Below are 17,889 nucleotides of genomic sequence, written 5' to 3'. Positions count from 1 at the left end.
ACACATGTACTAAAATCCATCTCATCTGTTTTATGCATACACATTTTGTAATTAATACTAATTACAGTTAGCAAGCACAAACTGAGCTTGTGATTGTACAAATGACATGCTTAACCATAAAGAGGGTAAATAGCCACCTTTATGTACATATTTGTGATGTTAAGTGAATGTTACTGAAAATAAGTCTCTCATCAGGTTCAGAAGTAAATACGAGAGGGCAGTCGAGAGGGCAGAAACACAGGCTGCGCGTGCAGAGGACCAAACTCGCGCTCACGCCGGTGCCACTTGGAGAAGAAAAAAGAGAGAACAGACTGTGACGTTGAGAGAGCAGACACACAAGCCGTGTGAGCGAAGGACTAGTCGCGTGAGAGGATAAGCATTGTGAGAGCACAGAGGGGTTTTGAATTTCTCCACGACTTCTCAAAATTATCCTGCGCCTTCTCGAAACGTTGAACAAAAATATAATTCTAAAGGAATAGCCTGAACTGTGAATCTATTAAGACGTCCCTTGACCGAAGTTGCAATTGGCCAATGACGGAGTTCGATAGGATATTCATAAATGCACATATACACTTTAATAATATTTGGGGGGAAAACTCAAACACTTTTTTAAATTGTTATTTCGTATTACCATCTTGTAATATACACATTCTGTGAATGCGTTCAATTATCGATTTTTTTAATATAGCCTATATTTAAAAAGAAACTGCGTGGCACCTGCGAAAAGACTCAGGAGCTAGGATGCTAACATGAGTGACACTCCTAAAAGATCTCATATTTGGACACATTTTCTTACAAAAAAATTGGAGTATGCAGTATTTGCAAAGCGTCACTTTTAATTCGTTCAAGCTCCACCAACAATCTCCACAGGCACGTAAAAACGAAACATCCAACAGTCCCATTGACACAGCTGAAACTTGCCGTTATTGTATTACCTGATGCTAGCGATGCCTCTACCACAGCTGAATCAGGGACCACTGCCACAACAAGTGCATACAGTTATCAGACAAAAACAAATCTGCCACCCAGACCTCCAGTACATGCCAAAGGCCATTACCTCATCAAAGAAGATGCTAGATGATAAATTGTCTAATATGGATACCAGAGATTTCCAACCACATCATTGTTGAGGACAAGGGATTCAGATACTGTCCAGCTTATGTTCTTTCAAGCAGGACAACCCTTTCTAACACAATAGTTCCTTGTCTGTTTGAGGAATTACCGGCAGCACTAAAAAGTGAAAGGCATCAGCAGTTTGCCTCACTACAGACTGCTGGACTTCTAGAACAACGTGTAGTTTCATGTCTGTAACATGCCCTTTTGTAGAGGACTAAAAGATGGCGTCCTGCCTGCTTGATTGTTTTGAATTCAATGACCGGCACACTGCTGATAACCTAGCAGAAGAACTAGCCAGAATTACAACAGAATGGAAGGTCATGGAGAAAGTGGTGTGTTGTGTCAGTGACAATGCAAGCAACATAACCGCTGCAAGAAGATTCCATGGGCACTCCATTCATGTCTGGCACATACCATTAACCTGGTAGTTAAAGATGCTCTGGCAGAAATTAAACCAACTGTGGACAAAGTTTCTCTCTCTTGCAGCTATGTAACAGCATCTAAAATCATCATTCTTGCCAAGGGTCTGCAGTGAGTCACCGCCAACTTCCAGAGAACCACAACAACCACTGAACAAATAACAAAAATGTTTAACTCTGTGCATCGATGGGACACAGGTGCCACAGGACAGAATACAACCACCTCCTATCAGAGGCAGCTGGACCCCAGATTAAAAAAGCAAGCCTTTGTTGAGGACAGAGCTGTTGACGAGGCCTTACAATGCATTGCTGTAGCAGCAGGGACAGTCAACCTCAGCAACCAGCAGTCAGATCAGAGAGCAGCGGATCCAGTGGATCCACAGCAGAGGTCTACAATTTGGAGCATGTTTGAATAAGAGGTATTGCAAGAAGAAATCCTGGAGGTGAGGTCTTATCTGGAGGAGCCCAGAGATCTTCAGACCCGTTTGAGTGGTGGGACAGTCAGGCTTTGGTTTACCCCCAGGCTATCCAGAGTGAACTGGTCCAAGTGAGCTGGATCACTAAAAAGACTCAAAATTCCCATCACTGCCCTAATGGCCAGTGATAGTTCAGTCACGTTGTATAGGTCCCGGGCTTTTAAATTAGCCAATCAACGGCACTGTAACAAAAAGAAGATCTGTGATTAAGCAGTAATTCTACCAATCATGTTTGAGGTACTACATACTGTTTGTGAGCGCAAACACGTGTCAAGTTAGAGGGGGGGGGGGTCCAAGAAGGCGCAGGTGAATTCTGAGAGGTCGCAGAGAAATTCCACTTCACAATGTCTGTGCGCTTACAATGGTTATACTCTCGCGCGACTGGTCCTTCTTCTCACGCAGGTTTTGTTTCTGCTCTCTCAACATCACTTTCTGCTCTCGACTCAATTTATTCTTCTCCAAGTGCGTGCACGTGAGTTTTGAGACTGATGTGACGCCCATAAGTATCCAGACCAAAACTCTGTTACTTCACCTTTACACACTTGGTAGTCACTGTGTTCTTTAATGTTGGGCTTGCCAAGTCAAGTAACACTTATTCCTCCCAACAATGAGTCAACACAAGTCCATAACCACGTCATTACTCTAGAATTAGAAAATGTACTTGTTCCAGGCACCTCTGGAGAAATTAATATTTCTGTAAACAGATGTTGACCTGACCTCTCCATGGTATAAACATGGGGGGAGGGTCGTGGGTCTAGGGCCCCCCCCCCACAAGAAAAAAAGTATTTATAAGAGTCTTAAACATCAATATTTGCACAATCTTATATCTCCGTGTTGATGTTGTTGCTACGACATCATAATTAATGTTGCTCCAAGACCATCATAACAACTGACCTGTAGTTAGTTTGTTACCCCGGTCCAAAACAGAATGTTCCACTGCCCCCTACCTTTGATGTAAACCTAACCTCACATATAACTGGAGTTACATACCCAGTAACTACCGTTATATGTCGTGGAGCCCCCTAAAAAGGTATATTTGTTTGCCCCCTAAAAAGGTATCGCCCCTAGTGGTTAACAGCTGAGCAAGCGAGCCAGAGATGCACTCCCTGCCGGACACAAATAAAGAATATACGGGCCCTGGTTTTAACAGGGGCTGAACTAGTCTCGAAACACTGTGACGCACAAACAGCTGGGGAGACAATGTGATTCTCCTTGTGCGTTCCACATAATGCGCCAAAGCACGAACAGGGCACAATTTATGATGCTTCTCCTCCACAGCAACCTTGTGTGGGGGAGGACAGAAGGAATGCAATTTGATCACAAGAGACTTGTAGGAGCTCGTAATGATCTTGGGCACGAACGTAGGATTCGGCCGTAACACCGCCCTGCTTAAATCACTATTGAAGAACCAGCAATCCAGGCGAGCGGAGAGAGCGCAATGGGTGGATCACGCGCTTGGCAAAACAGAATGCCAATTGTAATGTTGTCTTCATGAAGAGGAGTTTCAAGGAGCTTTGCCCCAACGGCTCAAAAGCACAGAGTGCCACTGAGGCGCACCGATTCTGACCAAAGGGTGCAGACGTCGGGTGCCAATGACAAAATGTTTGACTAGGGGATGACCGAACACAGTTTTACCTTCTAGGCCTTCATGGCAAGCAGAATTCGCCAATACGCATCCTTTAATCGTCAAAGGCGACCGCTGCATATTAAAGATACTGTAAAAAAAAAAATTCTGCTCTTTTCCACAGGGGCAGCAGACAAGATCAAGAGATATTCTGCGGCACCAACTTGTGAACATAGACCAACAAGTGGCATATAGTTTGGAAGTACAGCTGGCTCTTGCACCCTGAATAGTGTGGATGATGTCAGCAGATAGCCGACGGCGAGCTAGCCTGTCCCTTTCAGGAGTCAAGCCGTCAAGGGGCCGTTCAGCACCAGAGGCCGTTTGAGCATTCCTCCCACCTGAGACAGTGTGTTCATTTAGACCTGACGAGCAACTGTATCAACTCCGGATACAACACCGTTGCTGGGTGATTAGGATGACACACAGTCGATCCCCCTTCACGCGTGCCAACAGACGCACTATGCACGACTGTGGTGGGAATGCATAAAGGAGACCTGGAGGCCAGGGGTGGTGCATGAATGCATCTGCCCCAGTGGTGGGCCATCCTGGTCCCTCAGAGAGAACCAAAGGTGACAGTGTGCAAAAAGGTCTACTTGAGCCTCTCCAAATCTCTCCCAGATGAGGGAGATGATGTCGTGGTGAGGGCCTCCTTAAGACATCAGATCTGCTCCCACATTCAGGGGGCCCACAATGTGTACCGCTGATAGGGAATGAAGATATCTGTGTGCCCAGAGCCATAGGCGCGTAGCCGACAGGTGAAATGCAGGAGACCTGACTCCCCCTTGTTGGTGGATGTAAGAAACCGTTGTCCAATTGGATCAGGACATCTTCGGTGACTACACAGGTGACGTGTGTGTCTGCACCAAGAGAACTGTCAAGTTCTAGCAGATCGATGCAGCGTGCGCTATGAGGCCACACGCCCCTCACTCCTTGACCTTGGCAAACGCCTCCCCAACCCATCAGAGAAGCGTCTGTGAATACTTGAACAATGGCGCTTAAGCCCTATTGTGTTTCTTGGTGTTCTATATTATTATTAGGCAGTGGGGAACCGTCAGGGCCCTCTATGCACTCATGGAGGGCCTACGGATTGATACAAATCTACATATTTTTTATATACTATAATTGGCAATTTTGTTTAAATTGATTTGATTGTTTTTTTGTCTTAATAAACAGCGCAGTAGTACCAAACAGCAGGCTAACGTTAGCTGACTTTCGCTAACTTAACCATAATGTTAGTTTGATCGAAAAATGAGAGAAATAAGCCATGTCCCTGTATAAAATAATGAAATGAGGTGGTTATCTGGCTGCGTAGGGATTGTTGAGCTAAGTAGCTACTTGGCCCCTTAATTACTTATACATCAATACATTTGAAACCTAGCTTGACGTTACAGTACTTATCCGTATTGACAACACATTTTGCAAGAACACGTGGTTCTGAACGTACTGCATGAGCTGAGGCAAATAATGATAACTTCATTTTTATAGTGCTTCTCTAGACCAAAGCACAAAGCGCTTCACACAGCAGTAAAACAGCAAAAGTAGGTAATAAGATGATAGCAGGTCCCTCATATACATGTAATGAACATGCATTTTGGTTACTTTTTAGTTACGTTCTCCTTTTCTACAAATGTTCTTAAGGTTACATATATTCTCATCATTCCAAGGATATACTTTAAAAGCAGACCTTGACCTAAATTTTAAAGGATACATTTAATCAAGAATACTCTGGCATACACAGTAGTCTTTTTATTGATTCAACAGTAGTATATGTGGCCTCATATATGTAGCCTAAAAACGTTTTCCCATATCTAATTGGTGAAATAAGGTGAGTATCATGTCATTGTGTCAATATGCTGTACTTTTTGTTTCATGAAAATTATTCTATTTATACCAAACTAGTTTTTAATGTAAAATATATTTAGCTAAAACACAGAAAATGATACTGACATATTCAGTCTCAAGTTTGGTTTTTACTGTATGGCATTATGGCATTGTTATTGTACCAGCTTGTTTACAGTTACATTACAAAATCCACATTTTGCCTATAATATTGCATATTAACTTTTTTGTCCACTTTCACTTGATTTTCACTTGAGAGTTTTATTTGCTCTCATGATCGTGATAAAAAACGACCAAGTTTTTTAGAGGACGACCACAATCATTGCTCATTGCTTGGATCGCATAATCTGGTCCCTGTCAGCGTGTGTGATGGGGAAGGGGTGAGCTGACAGTGAAGCCCAGCCACGGGGAAGGGGTGAGCTGGCAGTGAGGCCCAGCCATGGGGAAGGGATGAGCTGGCAGTGAGGCCCAGCCATGGGGAAGGGATGAGCTGGAAGTGAGGCCCAGCCATGGGGAAGGGGTGAGCTGGCAGTGAGGCCCAGCCATGGGGAAGGGGTGAGCTGGCACTAGACAGAAGGCCTTATGTAGGTGCAATGATCAGTGGGAATGGAAAACAGGTATATGTGATGAACAGGGACAGTCCGGGGTGAAGGTGATTAGCCTGTACAGTCATGCCTAGTAGGCCAGAGACGTAGTCCGTGAGCTGGTGCACCAGGGGGATTTGTGACACAGCAGTCAAACCATCTTTCTTTTCTGATTGGAAGGTGTTGTCTCAGGAAACAAGACACCATAAAACAGGTCAAACATGATCTTTAATTAAGCAGGTTTTGCATGAGCGCAGTTTCAAATGTTCTTTTAATAATCTTAATAATAATAAGTTTTATATCACTTTTGGTTTAAAATCAAACAATTGCTGTTTGGTTTAAGTGCAAACTGCCAGCTTTAATTTCATGTAATTGTATCCACATTAGATGAATCATTTAGAAATTGCAGCAAGTTTTGAATAAAGTGACACAATTTTACGTTATTTGGCTTCAATTGTTCATCCATAAGAGAGCTTTCATTGACGAGTCTTGAGTCTAGGCTTTGCATTTGGAGTCTGATGTCGGTGTCTTGAAACATGAGGACCAAAATAAATGTCAGTCTAAGTAAACCTGTCAATCTTGAAGTAAATCTGAATAAATCAGACACATTGCCAAGGCATTAGAAAGTCCAAAATCACATATGGTACATTAAGAAGAAGATAGTAAGCACTGGTGAGCTTAGTAATGGCACAAATAATGAAGCCAAAAGAACTTGAACATTCTACAGGTGGTTGGAACAGATATGTGAAGGTTTACAGTATGCACAGGAGAAACACCAGCAAAACATTAGATGTGGCAGGACCCAAGGTAATATATTTTTTGTAATTGTTTTATAAGTTTGTTAGGTGGTAACCAGTAGGGGGTGAATGATTATGTGTATTATGTATTGAATTGTATTCTACATGTTGTTTAAGTTTCTATAGTCATGTGAGAATATGGTGAGAACACCTACTCGCTGAACCATTCAATTTAGTAGACCGGGAACACAGTATAAAGGGCGCCAGTTTCCAGCTGCCTGTGTTGTTGGTTACGTCTCACTTCCTTGGTTGCTACCTATCGGTATGTACAATTGATGTTTGAATAAAAATCAGCATGATTTGGTATACCACACCATTGCTTTGGCCTCTTTGTTTACTGCATCATCCAGCCGCTAAAGGGTCATTCTAACAGTAACTAATGTTATTCTGTCCAAATACATTTGTACTTTAACATGGGGTATAATTGCATGTCACTTTGGGGACAAAAATGTATACTAAATTTGAGCGTCAATACCCAAGAGGATAGTATTTGGCCAAAATACCATTGCTAAGGGCTTTTCTTAGGCACAATGAATGCACATCACTTTGTGATGCATGAGACTTAAGGCTCACCTCTTTCTGCTAAACGGGCCGAGAAGATAAATATCTGCAGATCAGTGTCTGATGAGAGACCTTTTCTTGTAAACAAGTTCCTCTTTCATTGAATAAGATGATGTTTACTGTAGTAGCTCTTAGGTCAAAAGGGTGAGCAAAACCACACTTAAAAAACCACAACTGAGCCAAAAAAGGGATGTGGGCGACATCTGAAAACTTTCCCAACAGAGAGAGATCAGGGTGGTTACAATGAGAGTTGTTATTGCTCTCACGATAGAGAGAATAAATGACCAAGTGTATTGTTGTTTAAATAAAATATGCAATATAATAATGTTTCATGTAGAAAAGTAAAACTAAATTAGTCAGTGCTGCAGCAAAATGTGTGATAAGCCAGAGACACATCTTGTCCAGTTTGCTAGGTACCATTCATTGCAATGGACCCCATTCAGGTGCTGGAGACCCTTCTGCAGTGCATGGGTCCAATCTGCAGGGCATGGATCCCTTCTGCAGGGCATGGATCCCTTTTGCAGGGCACAGTCCCCTGATGTAGTGCCTGAATCCCTTCTGCAGGGCATGGATCCCTGCCCAAAGTCAGATGACAACCAGGAACCACGGAGTCATGTGCTTATAGAGGATGACCACAATCATTGCTCATTGCTTGGATCGCATAATCTGGTCCCTGTCAGCGTGTGTGATGGGGAAGTGGTGAGCTGACAGTGAAGCCCAGCCACGGGGAAGGGGTGAGCTGGCAGTGAGGCCCAGCCATGGGGAAGGGATGAGCTGGCACTGAGGCCCAGCCATGGGGAAGGGTTGAGCTGACGGTGAAGCCCAGCCATGGGGAAGGGTTGAGCTGACGGTGAAGCCCAGCCATGGGGAAGGGTTGAGCTGACGGTGAAGCCCAGCCATGGGGAAGGGTTGAGCTGACGGTGAAGCCCAGCCATGGGGAAGGGTTGAGCTGACGGTGAAGCCCAGCCATGGGGAGGTGGGGAGCTGGCAGTTCAATTAAAATATGTTGAACTGGTTCAAATCGTTCACTCATAAGTGTAATGATTGTTGTGGGAAATACCTCTAGTGGACCCAAGCAACTAAACTCAGGGTGTAATGCAGGTATCAGGACTGAGGCAAGGCCGGGGGGGGTGAGGGCTGGGCTGGTAGGCGGGGTAGTAGGGTTGGCCAGAGGGGTAAGGCAGACAGGGCGGCGGGGATGGCAGGCAGCATGGGCAGAGCAGGTAGGCTGGCGGGCAGGCAGGAGGACGAGGTTGTAGGCATGATGTGGTGGATCTCTGAACAGAGGAGAATAACATTAGCAAGGACAATCACTCAAACAGGTTGACTCTGAAATAAAGCGCAGATCGGCCGCAAGCGTTACTATCAGGTAGTGAATAAGCTAAGAACTATTAAGCAAATTAGCAGTAATTTACTTAACAGTAAATTAGCTTATTCACTCAGTATAGCCTAGTGTACACTTTATACAGTCGACAAGAACTCCTGGAAATTGCACAGAAAGAGTTTTTGACAACTTCCAACTTCCACCGGAGATTAAGAAGATGCTCCAGGAGATGCCATTTGCATCGCTGACTGGAAGTGTCTGGAGGTGGCATCGAAATCGTAACAAAGGCGTGGGAAGCGTGGAGGCATCCCAGCTAGGCTAATGCTAGCCCCCCAACAGCCTTCACTACCTAGCCTTTTCCTCGTTAACGTACAGTCACTGGTGAACAAAATGGATGAAATACGACAGAATCATCTAACAAAAATGTATTTTGGATTGCAGCATCATGATTTTCTTGGAAATGTGGCTTAACAACAACATACTCAACAACGTAATTGAGCTGGAAGGGCGCGATGTCTTCAGAGCAGATCGGACTGAAGTGGACTCCGGTAAGACCGGAGTAGGTAGGCTGGGCATTTATGTAAACAAAACATGGTGTACAAACACTAACTTAACTGGAGTCACTGCTCAACCAGTCTGGAGTACCTGATGATTAGTTGCAGGCCTTTTTACTTGCCTCAGGACTTTACATCAATTGTTGGTACGGCAGTCTACATACCCCCAGATGCTAATGCTACACTAGCAATGAATGAACTGCATGCAGCTATTAGCAAACAGCAGACAGAAGACCCGGATGGGGTTTTTCTGATTGCAGGGGATTTCAACCATTCAAATCTGAAAAATGTTTTTCCCAAATTCCACCAAAATGTCTCCTGCCCCACCAGAGGAGCCAATACACTTACACATTTAGCTTGGGTGTCTTAGGCAAACAGGACACAGATGGACAACGCACACACATACTGAGGAACTTCAAACCTGAAGACATAAGGGCAAATATGACACTTGTGCTGCATGTACACATATAAATTCAACACTGCTGTTGTTTGCTCCTTGGGGTTTAAGGCCGGGTGTCTCTGTAAAGCACTTTGTGACAACTGCTGTTGTAAAAAGCGCTTTATAAATAAATTTTGATTGATTGATTGATTGATTGATATAAGGTATAGAACATAAATTGAACCAAACGCAGACTTGTTTAGGCTACCTCAACCCCCCCATTATTAGGCGTGTTTGAATTATAAATAATGCTGTTATGACAATACATGTTCAGACATTGTGCGGCTACACTTGTCTCCAAAAGCTTTTGTAATAAACGGAATATGCGGTACGGTAATTGACCTGACTCCTGGTGTTTTATTCTCCTTTCCAACAAACCAACTTGGGGAAGTGTTAGACTTCAACACTACCTAGACTCCAATCTATCAAACTCCAGTCCGGATATTCCATAAGACCCACCAAGTGAGCCCTCTGATTAAAACCACGCACACAAGAACTTGTCGACCGAAGGAAAATGTGTCTCAAAAATGTGTAAATATAAAATTCAGATCCGTAAATAAACTTAAGATTTGTAAATGTAAGTCAACACTTGTAAATGTTTTATTTGTGAAATATGTTTTTACAAATTCACAAATTGTATTCATATTTGTGATTTTTTAAAATATATTAACAAATAATATTTTTATTTACAAAATATATTGACAAATCCTATTTTTATTTGAGTTGTGATGAATATACACACATTTTCTATATATATTTACGAATATTGAGATATCACATCTAACATATTTAGCAAGCTAACTAGCTAGCACCCTGCAACTATAAAGTAGGCTACAACGTACAGCAGACACATACAGTTGTCATCACATACAGTTCACATGCACATACACAAATGTACTGATTATCGATGCATCACACTATTATTAGTGTGAGCCCAGTGCACCAAATATTGACACGTTTCGAATTGGGATTATTATGACGATAATCACTTCAGGGAAGTGAATTTTCAGAATATTCAATGTACTGCCTTTTCAATGCAGCATCAACATTCACTTCTTTGACTTTTAATATTAGAACTGTTGACTACTTGAGAAACTTCTGACATGAACTGCCCTGTGATGAAGTGTTTGCCACAGACATACACTGGACGGGTCCCATAGTTGACCATTGTCACCCTCTCTTGGGATGGCATGAAGCCACCAATCTGTTTTTGTTGTCCTTTGCTTTTTTGGGAAGTAAAGAAAAGCGTAAACTAGGGTTTTTTCTCTTATTCGAAATGCAAAACATAACGCAGCAGGTTTTAGGCATGGTACCAGTAATATTTCCAATATGTTGCAAGGTTGTCTTCTATATTTTTACAGCATTGGCTGTCCCCCTAAAGGGGGCGTGGTCGTTCGGACGAGAGGAAAGTGACAGCTTCTCTCATCTATGATTCGGTGGTCACCCAAAGAAATATCCTCCAGGAGTTATCCTTTGGAGCACGTAAGCAAGTGTCAGGATCGTGAAAGCAGCTGTAAGGGAGTACAGGTGGCTTGGGCATCTGTTTCGGATGCCTCCGGAACGCCTTCCTGGGAGACCCCGGGGAAGACCTAGGACACGCTGGAGGGACTATGTCTCTCGGCTGGCCTGGGAACGCCTCTGTGACCCCCCGGAAGAGCTGGAGGAAGTGTCTGGGGAGAGGGAAGTCTGGGCATCTCTGCTTAGACTGCTGCCCCCGCGACCCGGCCCCGGATAAGCGGAAGAAAATGATGATGATGAGAAATGAACAACAAAACAAAATTGGGTGCATGGGTTCCAACAAACATGCAGGTACTGACAAATCAAACAAAAAAAACAGCCAGCCAGGCAGCATATCAGTCATCCAGCATGTCAGCCAGCCAGTCAGTCAGCCTTGTCCATAAGCAGGTCAGAAGCTGTCGCTCTCCCTCTTCAGGCCATGTAGTGGATTACCATAACAACCACCATGAGCTCCATTTTATGGCATTAATATTAATGGTATTACCATAACAACCACCATGAGCTCCATTATATGGCATTGCACCACCTATAGAGTAATCAGCCAGACACACAACACACACACACACACACACACAAGAAAATGCCTCCTACAACACTTTCTAAGAAAAGTCAAACCTGGAAGCGGCTCGCCTTTGACATAAGAGGCCTTGTCTTGCTTGGTAATTATAATTCTTTGTTGCCAAATACATTAATGTAAAATAATTAAATGTTGCAATTTTCCAGTAATTATAAACATCATATTACGTGAAGAACGAATTTGGATGATTTTATTATTGTAACCCGACACTGATCTTACCTAATTAGACAATTGCTGCGTTCCAGTTGTACACAGGTCGGAATTTCCGAGTTCCAAGTCGGAAGTTTCAACTGGAATGCCCCCACAAGTATAGTTAATAACACACTAGAGAAGGGATAACGTTAATAACACACTAGAGAAGGGACAGAGTTCATAACAGACTGGAGGATGGACAGAGTTAATAACACACTGGAGAAGGGATAGAGTTAATAACACACTAGAGAAGGGACAGAGCTAATAACACACTGGAGAAGGGATAGCATTAATAACAGACTGGAGGATGGACAGAGTTAATAACACACTGGAAAAGGGATAGAGTTAATAACACACTAGAGAAGGGACAGAGCTAATAACACACTGGAGAACGGATAGAGTTAATAACACACTAGAGAATGGACAGAGTTAATAACACACTAGAGAAGGGACAGAGCTAATAACACACTGGAGAAGGGAGAGTTAATAACACACTAGAGAATGGACAGAGTTAATAACACACTAGAGAAGGGATAAAGTTAATAACACACTAGAGAAGGGACGGAGTTAATAAAACACTGGAGAAGGGATAGAGTTAATAACAGACTGGAGGATGAACAGAGTTAATAAATCACTGGAGAAGGGATAGAGTTAATAACTCAATAACCTGGGGGGAACTGTTTGATGCATTTTTCCAAGATTGGGGGTGGGGGGTAATTTCAGCAGACAGGAAAATGACCTGGCCAAAATGTGCCCCCCTCCAAACTAAAAATGTGACTAGAGTCAAATACTTTTTGTGGGATACTCAGGTGGTCAACATGAGCTACCAAAATGATGAGCTACCTAATTTGTTTGGTCTTATCCTAATTTGATTTTATAGTTGCAGTAGGAGCACATTATAAATATATATTTTATTAAATGAAATATAATCATGGCTTAATTATTATCCTTACACTTTAGAAAATACTAGTCGAATAAGAAATGGAAGATATGACCGATTTTGCCAACGATTTGTTTATAGTAATACACTTGAAACAAATAGCCAACCGAAAACTGCAGACAGTGCCTTCCCACGCGATCAACCTGCCTTCAAAAATCGAATGAAACGCAGCCTAACGTGGTCATCGATTGGTGCCTTGATGTACACAATTAAAGCTTTTTGCTACGAAGAACAGTGAAATATCTAGGATAAACTGTCCTCTCAACAAGGAAACAAATCGAGAGAGTGCGTGTTCACGAGAAGGTGGTGGGGGGATTTTCGGCAGGGGGGGGGGGGTCATTTCGGCACAACCCCGGCAACGAAAACAATCACAATTCGCTCGTGGCCCCGCGAGTATATTATAAATTATACGAATTATCGTTAGACGAAAAACTGGGTATGTTGTACTTCGTTGTTACCTCTAGTTAATAATTGTTTCACAACAAACGTCTTTTAATATACAATAGCCTAAACTTGGTTTTCGATTCATTTTCATTATCCAGAAACATGTAAGTGCGAGATTGATTCGGCCAAAATGTTTTATTTACAATGATCTAAATGGATATAACGGCGAAAAACAAATGTTTTAAGTTCTAGATGTAAATGTATATGTAATAAGATTGTTATGAACCAAATTCAAAGGACTGAACAAGGCCGGGTTAGACGCTCCGCAGCGAATTTGTTCACAGTAAAAACCCTTGGATAATAGCATATTAGGTATGATCTGGTAGGGAGTTTTTTCAAAATATCACACTTTTACTTTTTATAAAGACGTATTTTAAGTATTCCACATTACTTAGAGGCACCGTGGTCAGATGTACACTTTCCAAAGGGAAATGAAAACGCCCGGTTCATTTCCCAGATTCATCCTGCTTTCCAGCTAGCATTTTTCAACTATACATCCTTTCAAATGTTTTGATTTATTAAGGCATTAAAGTGTCATAAGAAACACTAAATAAAACAAATTATTTAAACAACAATAAACTATATATTTTGCACTCAAATAGTTAAGCATTATCTGGATTAAATCTTGCACCACAACAATTAAATGATTGAGAGTTGGTGATGCTACCAACAGCGCCCTTGTCAGACTTGCGAACCAGTAGAGGTCGGTGTTTGAAAGTCGCAGGCACTGACCAACCATAGAAGTTTGTACTTTACAAGAGGCTTTAGATAAAGCATGTGATCAAACCAGGCTTTGGATGTCATCAATCACGTGGTATTACATGGATACAAGCCTCTGCCCTTTTGTATGGATTCGAATTAGTTGAACTCTCAAAGCAGGGATCATAGAAGATTTTTGTTCAATATCCTGATCAACTGTAACTGAAAAACGTTTGCATCCTTGGTATTGGTTGTTAAAGTCTTGACAATTAGGCTGTAGACTAATTTAGTTTCACATGTTTTAAAGCACTGTTGGAAACGGCCATGTCTTGAAAAACTCCATTAGATGGTTGCATGACGTCCAAATCTTCAAACTTTCTCAGTCACCTGATACTGTTGCACAGAAGCAAGCCTCGAAGCATCAATTTTTGTGTGTCCCATTACTAGAGGTCAGAAAGAAAATAATAGACAAGCATGGTAAAGGCTACAAGACCATCTCCAAGTAGTTTGAAGTTCCTGTGACAAACAGTGGCAAATATTATTAAGAAGTTTAAGGTCCATTAAAACTCTAGACCACCTAATTGGGCGCGGCCGCAAGAAGAAAATCAACCCTAGCCAACACTCTTGCCTTTATAATCTGAAAACATTTGAGCGGATGCACAGTTTAAAAAAAAAAGCTATCCGGAACGACAAGATGAATGTGGGACACCACCGTGCTGTTTAATTTCCCTTCCCAATGCACACCTCTAACCACTGCACCAGGAAGTCATGTAGGATACTATGGAAGAGGTCGATATGAACATTAAAAACGATATATTCCTCTCCAGCAGGTGTCACCACTGTGCAGTGATTTCAAAAGCCTTGAGAGAAGGAACTGTTTTTCAACCCAATTAGACGAAAGCCATATGTCTTATTACTAAAGTTCAAACGCCACATTGTAAACAAACTGAGCATGACGTTATCGTTTATTTTCCTACCCGAAAAATCTCACCTTTTATTTTTTGTAAACAAAAAATGAAATTGTGTTGATAGTTTACTCCTCCCTTCCCACCTGAGCCCATCCTTAGTACCAAATATATAGTCGAAACAGGAAGGTTTAGAGCCAATATTCGCATAAATCACCGGTGTTGCCCTGGTACCGAGGTGAAGCGCCAGAGGAAATGTGGCAAAGGAGAGGACAGTGGAGAAGACAGAGTGGGAGGGTCCTGGTAAGAGATGTGACTGGGCCAGGCCAGTGTCAATACACAAAACGAACCAATGGGCCGCTGTCCCTGCTTTATGGGCTGGTTGTTGGACAAAAGAAAAAATATATTACATATAGGGTGGCTCCAAAAGTGCCTCTGCCCACCGGACATTTCCCTGTATGCCAGATTACCAGTCCAGCCATATTCCTGGGCCTACAACAGTGCCTCAAAAGGCAGCCTCTCATCAGTCAAGTACATAAATCAATTGATTGTGTAACAATCTAGGACTCAGGGATTCAAAAGTCTGGTCATTTCTTAAGTATCTGTGTGTAATGAACAGTATCTCTATGAACACAGGTTTGGGTTATTATTCCACCAGAGTGATTGGAGATCAGTGCTGCTCAAGCCTGTTCCTTAAGATCTACTGTCCTGTAGGTACTTTCCAACCCTAATTTAGCACACCTACAAATTAGCTGGATGAAAAGCTAAATCAGGTTGGTCACAAATGGGGATAAATAGAAAACCTGCAGGACAGTAGATCTCCAGGAACTGGGTTGGGCAACCTTGTTGTAGATTAACAAGGAATTACATCATAATCTATATTTCAAAGTAACACAATTTATTTGGATCAAGTAATAAAGTTACAATCCATTTCATAGTTACATACCAGCAATTTTCAATGTCCTCCTAAATTGTATAAACATCCACAAAGTATACCATAAGTATCTAAAACACACTATAGCAAAAAACATGTGCTATGAGTATCTGTTAACAACATATTCCTAAATGGTACAAAAACACAATGTGTCAGGACTCTTTTTACACAGATCAGACTCCAATAACTGTTGGAGACATTACTATTCATCCTAATAGCAGTCATTTCTAAAACACACCCAAAATATTAATTAGCATTACATTACCTTGGCAAACACAATGAACACAAAGGATCTATCCCACTTAACCAATATCTAATGGATTGGGTGTTGCTGCCTGTTGTTGTCAGCCTGGCAACACAAACATTCTACAACAATCTGGTGAAGTTTAATCTATAACCTGTACAGTAAAATAAAGCATATTAGAATATTCACCCTTCTATGTGGAACAAGCGAAATCCAAACACTGCAGATAAAAGTCCACAATATAATTGATTTCTTTACATTCCAGTTTACTCAGAGTTTCACCCCCCTCCAGGTGAGCTGGGGGGGGGGGGGGGCTGATGGCCCACACCTGGGCCCAGTTGTTCAGAAGTAATCTGAGCAAATGTTGGCTTTCCGATTGGATCAAATCTTGAAAATGGGTTGTTCAAAAGAAAAAAAGGATATCGGATTAGATAATTTATTCCAATCTTGGTCCTGATCTGGATCTAACCTCCAGTATGTGTTGTTCAAAACATTTCAGTAGGATTGGGATCCCTTTGATCCATGATATCTGGATCCTCCTGATCCCTGTAGGAGGGTGGGTTCAGGGTGGATTTAATGAACAAAATGTAATAAAACTTTTGGAATTCGTAAGATAATTCAACATTTGCATCATGCAGTACACAGTATATACACTGATTCATATTTTGCACTTGATCTGTTACAATCAGAAAGTAGATAAAGTAGACATTAAGACACCTATTCCGTCAGAACTCTAAAGTGAAATAAATGTGTTATTGTCCCCATAACATAATCCCCCAAACAGTTGTCAATATCTTACAAAAGTAATACATTTAGCACTGTATATTAATTACAATGACACAATCATCAGAGATGAACCAGTAATTGAGGAAGTCTATAAGTCACTTCTTAAACAAGAAACCAAAAGAGCAGAAGTACCGATAAATCTGGCAGAGGAACAAATCACTTTTACCCAACTACAGTACACCAAAGCCCGACTGGATATCCACCTCTTAAAAGCAGGGCTTCAAAAAGATGGTTTCTCCACAAATGAACATTCCTTATTCCGTTAACTATTGGACATTTTGCCTTTTTATGATTTCAAACACCTGTTCTCAATATCCACAACGCATTTCTGAATAACGTATATTTGTTAGTTATTATTTATTTGTTGGGGGTCCAATGAGAGGTCTGACTGTTTAAAATAAATAAAAAATGGGTTGATTGTAGTATTCCATTTAGTGCCGTTTTCAGTGTCTTCATATAAAAACACTTGAATTGACCTCACACTGGCTATTCTACCTGTTGTTCTTTGCATAGCTGGTAGCCTATATTGTGATGTTTAGTCCCATTTAGAGCACAGGAAATCCAGATTTGGTCATCTTGAACAGTTTGTATCTGGATAACTGTGATCCAATCCAATGTGGCTTTGAAAAAGCGGCATGAAAACAAGATGGATTACCTGATCTTGAATAGCAAAAGATGGGAAAGAACTTTTTGAACAACTGGGCCCTGGTGTTCCAGATCTTTAGAGAAGCAAATGTAATGCAGGACAGCTGTTAAACATAACCAAAGGTCAGTAGGAAACTTGTGTCCAGACACTCCTCTCTATTGAAAACACTTTATTCATATAAAATACCAATTATTTCTATTTAAAGAGCACTTTTTACAATGACATGCACAATGTTAAAGGACAAGTCAGAGCCTTAAGTAATTTGCCATTA

The sequence above is a fragment of the Esox lucius genome, chromosome 9 (genome assembly GCF_011004845.1).
Source record: "Esox lucius isolate fEsoLuc1 chromosome 9, fEsoLuc1.pri, whole genome shotgun sequence".
Classification (NCBI taxonomy): Eukaryota; Metazoa; Chordata; class Actinopteri; order Esociformes; family Esocidae; genus Esox; species Esox lucius.
This window is presented reverse-complemented; position numbering follows the sequence as displayed.